This window comes from Lonchura striata, chromosome 1 (assembly GCF_046129695.1).
Source record: "Lonchura striata isolate bLonStr1 chromosome 1, bLonStr1.mat, whole genome shotgun sequence".
NCBI lineage: Eukaryota > Metazoa > Chordata > Aves > Passeriformes > Estrildidae > Lonchura > Lonchura striata.
The window spans coordinates 90226792-90239321 of NC_134603.1; the positions used below are offsets into that span (position 1 = coordinate 90226792).

General features: G+C 42.8%; 1 protein-coding gene across 16 annotated transcripts in view; it reads right to left on the minus strand.

Annotated features, from left to right (window-relative positions):
* The window catches only part of ATXN1 (ataxin 1), a 367335-nt gene that overhangs the window by 146424 nt on the left and 208381 nt on the right, over window positions 1-12530 (minus strand). The window contains exon 5 of one of the 16 annotated variants that reach the window (XM_077785688.1): window positions 473-612. The exons of the other annotated variants lie outside the window; for them this stretch is intronic. The gene's annotated coding sequence lies outside the window, so the exon portion shown is untranslated. The remainder of the gene's footprint in view (window positions 1-472; window positions 613-12530) is intronic. 16 annotated transcript variants of the gene reach the window in all.

Below are 12530 nucleotides of genomic sequence, written 5' to 3' on the forward strand. Positions count from 1 at the left end.
GCCTGTCAGCGATCGCTCTGGCCGAGCCAGAGCTGATGCTAAGCCCTGAGCAGCAGCTGGCCCGGCAGCACGTCCCTCTGCTCCGCACCTCACGGACGGCAAGAAGGAATTCTCCCGCTCCTTGTTTAACGGGGTGAGTTTTACTTTCCCCTCTCCCGTCAGCTTGGGCAGACAAGCTGCCCAGCTGTCCCGGGAGCACGGCTGAGGGTTAGGGCTGAAGCCTCTCGCTCCCCATGCCCGAACACAAGGACGGGCAGCTCCACCTCCCTGCGCGGAGTCCCTGGCTGAGCCACGGCACCCTGCCAGGCTCCAGCAGCGGCTGCGCCCCGCCAGGAACGCCGCAGGAAAACGCGGCTTACAAACACCTCCCACAGCTGTTTCGGACTCGGGCAACTGCTGCAGGCTTGAAGGGCCAAAGCGGAGACCAAGCGCAAGTGTTTCTGAGGCTCTCAGGAAATTTGCAGACACTCACCCATGGACTTCACATTTGGTTTCGCTCCGCATTGTCTACTAATTGCAATTATCTAAGAGCGGCTCCACGATGGGAGGAGGGGAGGAGAAGAAGGCTTCCTTTTGGCACAGCTTCTTCAGAGTTCAAAGGACACATATGGCCTGCAAACACAGTGCAGGGAATAATGTAAAATGAAAGGAGGGATGAGATGAAAATGAGAACGCAGCAGGGACAAGCACTGTTCTGGATCTGCTTGACTGGAATTTTAAATAAAGAGACATGAGGGAAAAGATCAACAAACCCCCCACACTTATTTTAATTCCACATCTGAACAGAAGGAGGGGTCACGGGAGGGGGCCCACATATAAAGGGAAGATCTCTGGGGAGCAGAACCTGAGCACTTCTGCAGGGGGCAGAGACCCCAAGCCCTGCGGCCTCAGCCCGGCAGCAGGACCCAGAGGACTGCCCAGAGAGCAGGGCTGGAAGCTGCCGCAGATACAAGGGCTAAGGGAAACGTACAACCAATGCCTGCAAAGAGACAGGATGGGTTCATTTCAGAATAAACACATGTACAGTACCAAACCTTCAGGGAAGGACAGCCTGTCTACCCACAGAGTAAAGCAAGGAAAAATAAAAAAAGAGTCCAAATAGTGCAGGTCCCAATTTCCCTTGCAGCATTCATCTCGCCACACAAAGACAGCCACACAATAGTCAGCAGCCTGCTAGATGGTGCCTGAGTCCATGCCAAAGGCTGACACCTGCTTGTGGCCTTGTCTTTGTTATGGCAGAAACCAAAGCCTGCTCTTCTCACTGCAGGGCATATCAAGCACAAAAATAAATAAATAAACAAAACAAAAATCCACAACAATTCTCAGTTGTAATTTCTACATAATTATTGCACAACAACCACCCATAATGAGAGAATGAATTTATAACCACACACAAGCTATATTTACCAGTGGACTGGTTACAAAGCAAAACAGCAGGAAACCACAATGTGTGTCTTCATCTTAGCTCCTCAGCAGTGGTGCAGAGCAAGGCTGCCTGTGCAGCAGGGTAGGCTGGGCAGGTGACACCAGGCACACCCACCAAAGAGAAGCACAGCCTTATGGGGACAGAACCTGGACCGAGCAGGGCACAAAGATGCTGCCCGATAATCAAGGGAAGCTATGTAGAGATGCAGCTAGGAAGACTTGTTTGTCCTCATGGTTAAATGGTTGGCCACAGCAAGAAAACTGAAGGGAGTCTTGCCTCCCAGCTATCCCAGCTACCAGAAATTTTGATACCTAGGCAGAATTAAAAAAAAAAAATACTAACAAAGGAAACTAATATAAAAACCATCCCACAACTGGAAATGCAGCTCCCTGTGCAGCCAGGATCCAGGAGATGAATGGTCCCTGCCCCCTGAAATAAACAGCTACTCGAAGAGAGCAGCACTTTGCTTTTCTCCCATCTGGTATTCAATAGTTGGCCCCACAGCAAAATGGGCACAATTCAACCCAAACTGGGACACTGCAACTGTGCCACAAGACGAGGTCTGACAAGATCAGCAGCTGAGTCCCAGAGGACAACTTTTCATCAACTGGGGAGAGTTGATTTGGGTCTGCCTACCAGACACCATAAATTGCTGAGCTCAGGGGACCTTCACCCCTTCAACACTGCTTTTCAGGCAAATTTGGCCAAAACTGCCTCACAACTTTGGGAGTTACTTAAGGAAAGGCAGGCAGCACACTCACAAGAGCCCCATTTCCTCAGGCTGACATCATACAAGCAGGCAGCATCCCTGCTGCCAGCAGTACACCCCTGACCACCTTGCCCCAGCTGCTCCTCCTCACCTCCCTCTGTGCCAGTACAAACCCTCACGCTTTCCAGGCCAGCATGAGAATGATGGCGAGTTAGATCCAGGAACAGATCCTGCTGAAAACGTACCTTTTTTAAATTTTTTTTCTTCAGGGATTATTTTTAACTTGGATCCTTTCCCAGACCCGGCTCAGAGCATGACTACACAACGCTTATGTCAGCACAAGGAAGCCATCTAATGAGCACCCATGAGGGGGGCAGGATCGCTGCCATCACTATCCTCGCCACCTTAATGAGCTTGTAAAACAACAGCCCATAGACAGCAGGTTAAAAAGTCACAGAGCTTCAGTAAATTTAGGATGGCACATAAAAAACCAAAAAAAATAAAAACCGAAACTCATGCACACCGATTACCTAGCCACTGCCATGTCAAGCTGCTAAAACACAGCAAAAACACAGGGCCCTCCACCGAGGAAAAGCAATCATGCATTCAGTTCCACCAAAATCCCAATGCAGAAGGGCTTCTGACACACATCCACGGAAAATCTTGGCCTTTACTACTTCCTGAATAGGACCCGCAAAGAAAATCCACACTGTGTAAACCACTGGTATCTCAAAATGACCTTTCTCTTATCTTTTTGGCTAGGCATGCTCTCTCTGCCCTGCTCTGTCCCCAGAAAGACACCAAACAGCCCAGCCCCAACTCCACAAGGAAGCATAAAAGCAAAAGAGAAGGGAAGGTGAACAGGCCCAAACAATTCTCCTTCCTTGTGATCTGTGGGTGCAAACCTATGACAACAAATTGTGTAACCTTAAACACATATTAAGATGGAGACAAAAGTCCATGATTACTGCTTCTGGTGTTTATGCTGACCAGTGCATTATTACTGCTCTGGTGGCAATCAGCGGATCTGTCATGAACAGAAAGGATGTGTTGGGTTTGCTATCGATCCTTATAATTCCTGTCTGAGAATAATCATGCCATCTTGAAATATAGCCCAAAAGAGCACTGTTATTCCGGAACTGCTTTTGGAAGATGAGTAAAAAGCAGTTACATGCTCTTAGATATCTTCTTGAGGTTGCAGACAATTGTTCCTGGCTTTACAGATACATTTTCTGATCTTTTAAGTATTCTCTTTCCCCTATAGCTGAAAGAACCCCACACAAATAAAGAAAAATCTGGCTATCCCAAGAAATCATGTAATTGACTATACACAGAGGGCTGTCAAGTAGGCACAAAATAAACTAGCTGAAATAATGTGATTTTTCCCCCCTCCTATATCCTTCATTTATAGTCATTGTCGGTGTGACAACCAATAACAGTAAGTGGAATTACTTCATGCAGCACTTTCTATATTGAGATGTTCTATATCCCTTTCTGCAGCAGACAGTTTCTATCACTTACTTTGTATTAGGGCAACAGATAAGGCACCTCAAATTAAGCCTGGAGTGATAAATCATTCCCTCAAACCAGAGCTAAAACCCAGACTAACAGACTGTGACTATTGCCAGATCACCTCTTGCTCCTCAGTGAAGTCTGGACATCACCAGTGGATGGGGAGGCAGAAGCACAAGCCTCTGATGGCATCCAAAACTGCCCTCAAAAATGCCTATGAAAACACATATTCCAAGCATGGCTAGAACAACAGTACCAAACAAAACATAGGAAGCTAATCCAAGTGTTACAACAAATTGTCCATTGTAGCTGGAAAACAGAGAGACACAGCCCTGAAAAGGGATTAGAACAATACTGACTTAAAAATTGTTAAGGGTCCTTGTTAAGTGTACATTCTAGCATATTTATAGAGAATTTTTTTGAAGGTAGGAAAAAGTAGGACAAAACAGGTTAACAAATTAAATATAAATAGTAAGGAAAAATCAAAGATATAACCAAGAAGAAAGCTGAGCTAAGAAATACACAAATATTTTGTGTGTTTAAGTGTGTGAAATTTAATATAATTCCTAATTCTTGGTATCTTGGATAACACCTGTTTTTCAGACTTCAGTTTCAGAAGTTTACTACTTTTTTCACACATGGTTTCAGAAGAACTGTAGTCTCTTTAACAGTGAAGTTCTGTCCTCCATCCCACACATGTTCCTACTAACTCCAACCAGCCTAAAGTTAACTATAAATACAATGGAAAGTCAAATACAAAGGTAGCTTGTTGCCTATTTTTTCCCTTTTTTTCTGATGTGGTATTAGACCATTCATAATGAATATAAAATACTTTTTTTTTTTTTTTTAATTAACGGGTAGGACAAACAAAGGCTCTAATATTTTACAAACCTAATTGATGCATAACACTAGATATGTATTCTAGGTCTCTGTTTTTCAGATTTTATTACCAAATTCTGACTTTTTCTCATTCCATTAATGCTTTCAACAGGTTATTAAAAAGCACAGTCTTGCCAATTTACAGTAATGTTTAGGATACCTACTCTAAATTTATGGAAGAAATCAATAAATTGATCAATCAACAAAAAGAAACAGAAAAGTGACAAAACACATTTTGTTCTATTACTGTGGCAATGCTAAATGGTGTTTTAATTATTCATAGAAATATCTCTAATGCATTAGTAAATGTGATATATTGCACACTTACTTCTTTTTTTCTTTTTAATTCTTGGGTCCCAATTCAGGAATGCGGCTCCTTGCAGAAATACAAAGAAGGCCTCTGAGTACTTCATTTAGTATTTGATTCTAAGTAGTCAAATGCTGTCCTGCTTTGGATCCACAATACCACAAGATTACTTACTCCACAGCACTCTCTGCTGAGAGCAAATCCATAGAGAAAGTCACATAATGTCACACAGCTTTGTAACACACAACACAACCACAGGGCAGAAGCACCTCTCCAGCCAACAAGAAAATTTCCAGAACTGCAGTTTGAAAGGGGAGACAATCGTGTATATTAACATTCCACTGAGAAAACTGGGATGGAGCAATGAGCTAGTAAATATCTTTGGGAAGACATGTCAGGGTCTAAATTCTGGCCCTGCCTAACCAAGCCCCTCGTCCTTTTTCATCAACATGTAAAACTCTATGCACCTTCTGTAGCCAGCACCCCAGGCAATGCCATTCTCCTTCATTCACAGCCACGCTCACTCTGCCTACCCAGTAGCTATACTGAAGTAGTAACTACCATCCTTGTCCCAGGAGAGACAGCAACAGCGCAATGAAAGCTGCAAAGCCCATGAGTGAGTCTGTGTAGAGGTGGAATTTTCAAATTATGATAATGAGCTTCTGAAGAGAGTACACAGAGCTGCACAGACACAGTCCCTTTTTACGTCAGAAGGCACATAAAGGGTTGACTAACCTCTACTGCTTATTTTATGTTATAATCTCACCCCTCCCTTATTTAGCAACTTCCTCCTTAAGCCCTGGCATCTCTTCTCCATTTCCCTCACAATCTTGGGGCCTTTTCCTCCCGAGATTATCATCAACTGGAAGTTCCCCCTCCCTGACCACTACCTACATGCCAGTCTTTGTTCTGGCTCCCTACAGCACTCAGTGTCTGGACAGACTCCACATTCACTCCGGATTTATTGCTCTCCTGCTCTTCAAAGCTTGTGAAGCAGGTTTCCATTCAGCTGTCCTCGGTGCCAGGATGGGGAGCAGTGCATGAAAACTGAAAAGAGCTCATGAGCACCAGGTGAGCAGGCCTTTGCAACTGAAACCCAAGGTAGAAATGCACTTCATGTGTCTTATTTAGTTCAAAGACGAAATGTTTCTGTCTAGGATGTCTGTTTGTATCTCAAGTCACAAAGAAGCCATTAGTACCAATAATGTGTCATTACGGGGGCGTCAGCAGAGACTCCACAGCTAAGGTTAATTTGAGATGCATAATTTAAAGCAGAAATAAAATCCCTCCATTTCACACTTTAATGACTCAATTCAAATCATTCTTCAAATTTGACACAGCAGCTCTTAAGGGGACACTTGCATTTTTTTTCTTGTCCCTTTTTTTTTCTGGCCAATTTTAAGTAAACTACTTATTTAGTGCAGAAGTAAAATACACAGATCTTTCATTTACTACCACTTTAACCTGTCTTCCCCCTCACATTTATTTTCAGCAGTTTCATACTTCACACATTCACTCTGACACATTAGAATATGCATGATACAGGCCACTTCCGCAAGTTTTAAAAAACCAAACCCGTTCAGAGTTAAAATTTCACTCATCACAACCCCAGGGATTTTGCCAAGAACAGCTGACAACATTGTTTATCTTAAACATACCACATCACTTAGGTAACAGTAGTACCCCCACAATTCTTTGTCCTCAGTATTATTACTCTCAGCATCCTGCTAAAATACATTAAATACATAACCCTTGGTTTTCAAACTGAGGCAAAGACAGAAGGATCCTGCAGTTCAACAAGTGTTTTAAGCTGGTCCAAGTCTCCCATATAACCGATAATTTCTTCTATCAGGCTACTTCCCTGAGAACAGCTGATAAAACACAGAAATAATTAAGCAAAAACTCACCACAACGTAATGAAGCAACATGATAGTGAGATCATCATGCTGCTGAAGATGCAACACCTTTGTATCACACATCTCCTGCCTGTTGCTGTGGATTTTTCAATAAAGCTCATGTAATATTACAAAAATGCATAGAAACATAGAATGATTTTTGTCATCTGACACAACTCTATTTTGTTCTGGACTTTCAAGAAATCACAGTTCAAGCACACAGACATTCTTTGGAGAGCTGCCCTCAATGCTAAAAATGGCAATGGAATTGCACAAGGCATGGGGGAGGGGAGGGAAGAAAATTCCAAGAAAACTTTGACTCATCCATTGTAATTTCTCAGGTTTTTGGAGCAGAGAATCGAGTGCCGTCAAGCTAAAATTGACAGAGCTATTTTCTGATCTCTAAGTGATGTCAATACATTACAAATCCACAAGTGCTGGGAAAATTTTTCTCTGCAAAATTCTAAGAATTACTCTTAAAATTTGTTGGGTTTGGGGGGGGTACCCCAGAACTAAAAGAGGTACTTGAAATTAAACTCCTACGTAGGTATGGTTTTGAATACTCAGAGTATTAGGCTTCACAGCTTTTTGCTGTCTGTGACTCAGACTTGCTGCCACAGGTGTCAAGTGATCAGGGACTTAACTAGAGCTCTGCAGAAACCTGCTGCTTTGTGAATATTTTTTTAACTATATGTTAAAAAAATCACCCTCAAAGATAGACATAAAAGCAAGTTTTTCCACTCAGTACAGACCTGAATCTTTCCAGTCACCAGATTTTACTGTCCCGTCACCTTTCACCTAGAAAAGCAGATTTTTCCAGTTTTCCATTGTTTAATTCTTAAGATTTCAGAACCACATCATGTCCACCAGGATTTTCGGAACAACACAATGTCAACCAAATCTATCCGGCAAAACAGCTTCAATAAAGTTCTGAGAATAACACATTTACTCTGGCACGTCAACACACTATTTTTAATTGAAGCTCATTAAAGATGTAATAGAAGGAAAATTATATTCACTTCCAGCACTGTTCCATCAATGCAGTGAGATAATCATGCTGCTGTACCATACATAAAGCAATATTTATGAGTAGTGGTTTAGGTAATTTAATGGAAAGGCAGAAAGCAATGATTCATTCCTTGTTCTATCTGTTGCTGAAAAATGACTTTTGCCAATTGCAGGGCCCAAGCAGGCATACAGAGAGATTGGTTTCAAATGTTAGTAAAACTGAGACCTGGAAAATGAAAAGAGACAAGTCAGTTGAAATGCCGAACAAAAGGAAAAAAATCTGGATTACAGATGAGAATTACTTTACAGAGCAGCATACAAATGCAGGCCTCTGAAGTAATTTAAACCAAATGCAGATTGAGACTGAAGTCATTTAGTGAGTCAGCACAGTAATAGGACACTAAAATTACATGTGTGAAAAGTGCAATCCTTTTTGTATAGCACACTCTATTCCAAATTTACTCGAAAACAAATTAATTGTATCCTTTGTGTTGTACCTTATGCATTTCCTTTGGACTCAACCTCTACCTTCCAGAAAGAAACCAGTTTTGTGCAGGCTGACTAGTTGTGAGCTCTGATGTCTAGGACTTGAATTTCCCTTTCACAAAAGTTTCATCTCCAGACCATGACCACATTAATAAACAATCATTGGCATGAACACTACTGATCCTCTTCCAAGTTATGATTACTTTCCTCTGAATTTTATTTTTTTTTAAATTACAGTTAAAACCAAAGCTGCAGAGAATCATTAAAGGATCTGCCTTCCAGATTCTGCCATCCCAGAAGTTTCAATCACCTACAGCTTGGTACAGATGGGGACTTCAGTGCTAAATATGCCCACCATCAGTCAAAGAAAGGTTTTGCTTACTATCTGCCTCAAATATGTCTTAAAATCATAACGGTTTTTAAAGTTAAAAAGCAGTCTTCATCTCATTCTTGCCTCATACTTTCAAAAAAATGTAATTCTGTGAAAGCCACAACAATTGCTTTTTCAACAGAGACTGCTGCTCTCTGAAGTGCTTTCTCAGATAGATTTGTATGGACGTATGTGGGTAGAAATGAATACTCCAAAAACACACACAATAGATAACAAGTAGTATCTAGAAACAACAAAAAGAAACAAAACAAAACAAAAAAAAAAAGAAAGAAAGAAAGAAAAAAAAAAAAGTACTCCAAATGCATCCCAAATCCCAAATTGGAATGAATGCCTACAGTAGCAACAGCACAGGAAGAGCAAAATGTTATTGTACATTACTGGCCTGCAGCCCATAATTACAAAAAATGCTGCAGTATTCCACAGTAACAGCGTAAAATATTATCATTTCAAACAAGCAGCTGCAGCAGCCTGCCCACAGCAGTCACATTGCAGAGAGCCAGGGGAGGACTCCAAAGAACTCCCAGCTGCAGAGGGCGAGTGGGCCACAGGGTTGGTGAACCCTTGGGATGCCTTCTCCTGACACCCACAGCTCTATCAGGGCACAAAGAACCACTGCTCACCAGGCAAAATGCTTCCACATGGGCACCAGCTGTTGAGCCCTCCAGCAGAAGGGAATCATGTTGCTCACTCTGCACTCTCCACTCTCCCTCTTGCTGTAATGTGCCTTCTGCCAAATTTTCATTTTCACATTGTCTTGGATTCAATAAAATCTCCCCCAACCCAGCTCCCCTGCACTAATGCCTGTTTTACGCAGCCCCCTGTAACATCCAGCCAACAGGTTTTAACAGTGACCTAGCCAGGGGCTCCCAAAACAGAGACTGGCATGTACTGCCATTATGATGGCTTCCATTCACCTCCCAGACAGTGAGCAGCTGTTCCACTACAGGTGAGCAAAAGGGGAGACAACACGCATGTTGACTGCTGTACCCAAGGATGGTCAGCACCACCACAGCAAACAAAAAAACCATAAAAAGCAAGAGTAGGTTCATCTGCTCAGTGGCATGCACTGCACACTAATGAATAGCCCTAAGTTAGCATTTGTAGGAATAACACCTACCACATTTGGGTTCTGCATGAATCATAAATAAAGACCATCTAAGAAGACACGTTTTCTGCAAACTTAATGCACTTGCAGAACAAGCAAGCAGAGGAAAAGCAAAACAGAAACCCAAACTAATGCACTACCCCTGCTTCAGCTGAGATGGAGTTAATTTTCTTCCTAGTAGCTTTTAAGTTTTGTGGGTTTTGGATTTAGCATGAGAATAACGTTAATAACTCATGTTTAGTAGCTCCATAGTCAAAGACTTATCCTAAGTCAAGGACTTTCCATTTTCCCACATTCTGCCAGCAAGGAGATACACAAGAAGCTGGGAGGGAGCATGACCAGGACAGCTGGCCCAAACTGGCCAAAGGGATATTCCATACAACAGAGCATCCTGCTCCATCTGTCAGCTGGAGGAGCTGTCCAGGAGGGGTTGATGGCTGCTCAAGGACAGGTTGGTTATCAGTCAGTAGGTGGTGAGCAACTGTGCTGTGTATCACTTGCCTTCCTTGGGTTTTATTTCTCTTTCTCTTCTGGTCGCCTCCCTTTTCATTACATCATCATTACCACTACTATTTTTATTATTGTTGCTGTTGTTATATAATTATAACTGTTCTTATCTCACTGCACTTTTTTCCCAGTTCTCTTACCCATCCCACTGTGGGGGTACAGGAAGTGAGTGGCTGCATAGTACTTGGTTGTCATCTGGGGTCAAGCCATGACACTCATGCTCCCTATACAGCCTGCAAATAGTAGATTCTCCAGACAAAACTGCAAAGCCTGAGCTTTGCCTCAGCTACCAATGCTGTCTCAGGTATTTGGCCTCTCCCCACTGTCCAACCAGCCTGAAGTTAAGCTTGAAATACACAAACACTGTTGGTATACCTCTTAGAGATACTCAAATCATGATGAAAACTGTTTCTCATGCAGCCAACTAGAGATACAATGTTTTCAGGAGGAAACAAACTAACTGCCATGCCTAAATACTTCCCAGCGCACGGCCACTTCTCATCTTTCCCACACCAGATTTTCTCTGTCAAATACAACGGAGACTGTAGTGTATATATGTGCAATACATATGCAATAAACTGCAATACTATATGCACTAGATTGAAATACTGCATTTTTGTATCCTCATAAGCAATTCATTGGATGAAGGATTCAGAGTCCCACAGTGAGTACTGCAAATACACATTAAGTCTCTGGGTGCTGGATTTGATTCTCTGACGTATGTAACAGATGTGTAAAGTAACACATAACCAGATGCCTCTCTAGTCCATGTACAGCTAGAGACTGAAAAGCCCTAAAATGCTGTGTCCAAGGGCAAAAGAAAAGGGAGAGAATAAAACCACAACCATATATCTAGCAAGAAAAGAAAAATTTGGGCCTTATGGATTTCTTGTCTACAATGCTGAAATTTTTCATGTCTGTAATTCAGCTATGGCATCTTAAGAGAGGACTATTCAGGAGGTGGGAGTCCAGCTACTGTGATCTGATTTGCTCCATGCCAGGGCGATAAACCATTTCTTGATGTCCTTGAAATTTCAGGATCCTACTTCCAAAGCCTCCACTTTCAAAGACCTCCATCAAGAAGAGCAGACTAACTCCTTAGAAGAAAAAAATACTCAGAAAAGAAAAGCATATGGCTGTATAACAGTCACCACCACAGAGGCCTTTCTCCTTTCCCTGAGTTGGTGTGTCCTGGCCACAGTGGCTAGGAGAAAATAGCTTCTGTGCTTTTGCAATAACCTTCTAAGGCAGAGGAGAATGGTGGGGCAGAAAAAGTCAAAAACTTGTTTAAAAGCTTCAGTTTAAAATTTCTGGCTACTCCCATTTCATGAAGTAACTTAAAACCACTCTCTGCTAGAAACTGTGTGAACCACTGACTTCAGATCTGGATCCTGCCTTTTGCAAAGCTGCTGGTGGGCTTGGATCCAAGGCTTTGGTTCAAGCTCTTAGGTACTCCATACTGAAATTACTTATACCATACGCTCTTTACAATAAATAGCCTCACAGTAAGGAAGGACAGGATCAGCACAGTTCATTTTTACATCACTTTTGAAAGTTTAGGGAAAGCACTGGAAACATTACAGCTTTTGAATATTTTGCCTTACATGGTTTACAGGCAGCATAGTGAATGGCTGTGCAAGCTTCACCCATTTTCCTGGGACATGCAGTGTGACAGTGTGAGACCCAGGCAGTGCCCATCAGAGCCGAGCAGAAGGGGCATGGTGGCACTGGCACAGCCACATCTTGCCACAGTGCTGCCCTGCACTGTGCCACTGCACTCTCCTACCCTCCTGCAGTGAAGGTCTCCGTTCTCTGTCCCCACCGCCTCCTCTTTACAAAGGCTCACACACACATACTGAAACAAAAGAACAATTCCATTATGTGCCTGGCAGCCTGTGCACTTCCCTTCTGATTCACAGTAGCACCCCATTGAAAAGATCCATATACAGGGGGTGGGGGAAAAAATCTTAGTGTCTCTAGCAAGCACCTATATTATCAAAGCCTCATTTCCACTTAACACAAGTTGCTTTGGGATCTAATGCAGCTGATTTGAGGGGAAAATACAAACAAAGTCTTCTTCCATTAGCCAGGGCAGGGGGTGGGGAAATCGAACCAGTGCCATCTTTGTTGAAGAGCTCCACAAAACTAATGGTTCAGGAGAGCTGAGGAGCATGGTCAGGGGACAATTTGTGAACATGGCATGCTGACAGCTGAACGAAGAGCAAAACTAAAAAGGCATGTGTTTAATCTGGGCAGGCTCGGTCTCCTGTGCTCACTCCCAGTGAAAAATACAAAGCAGGAGAGA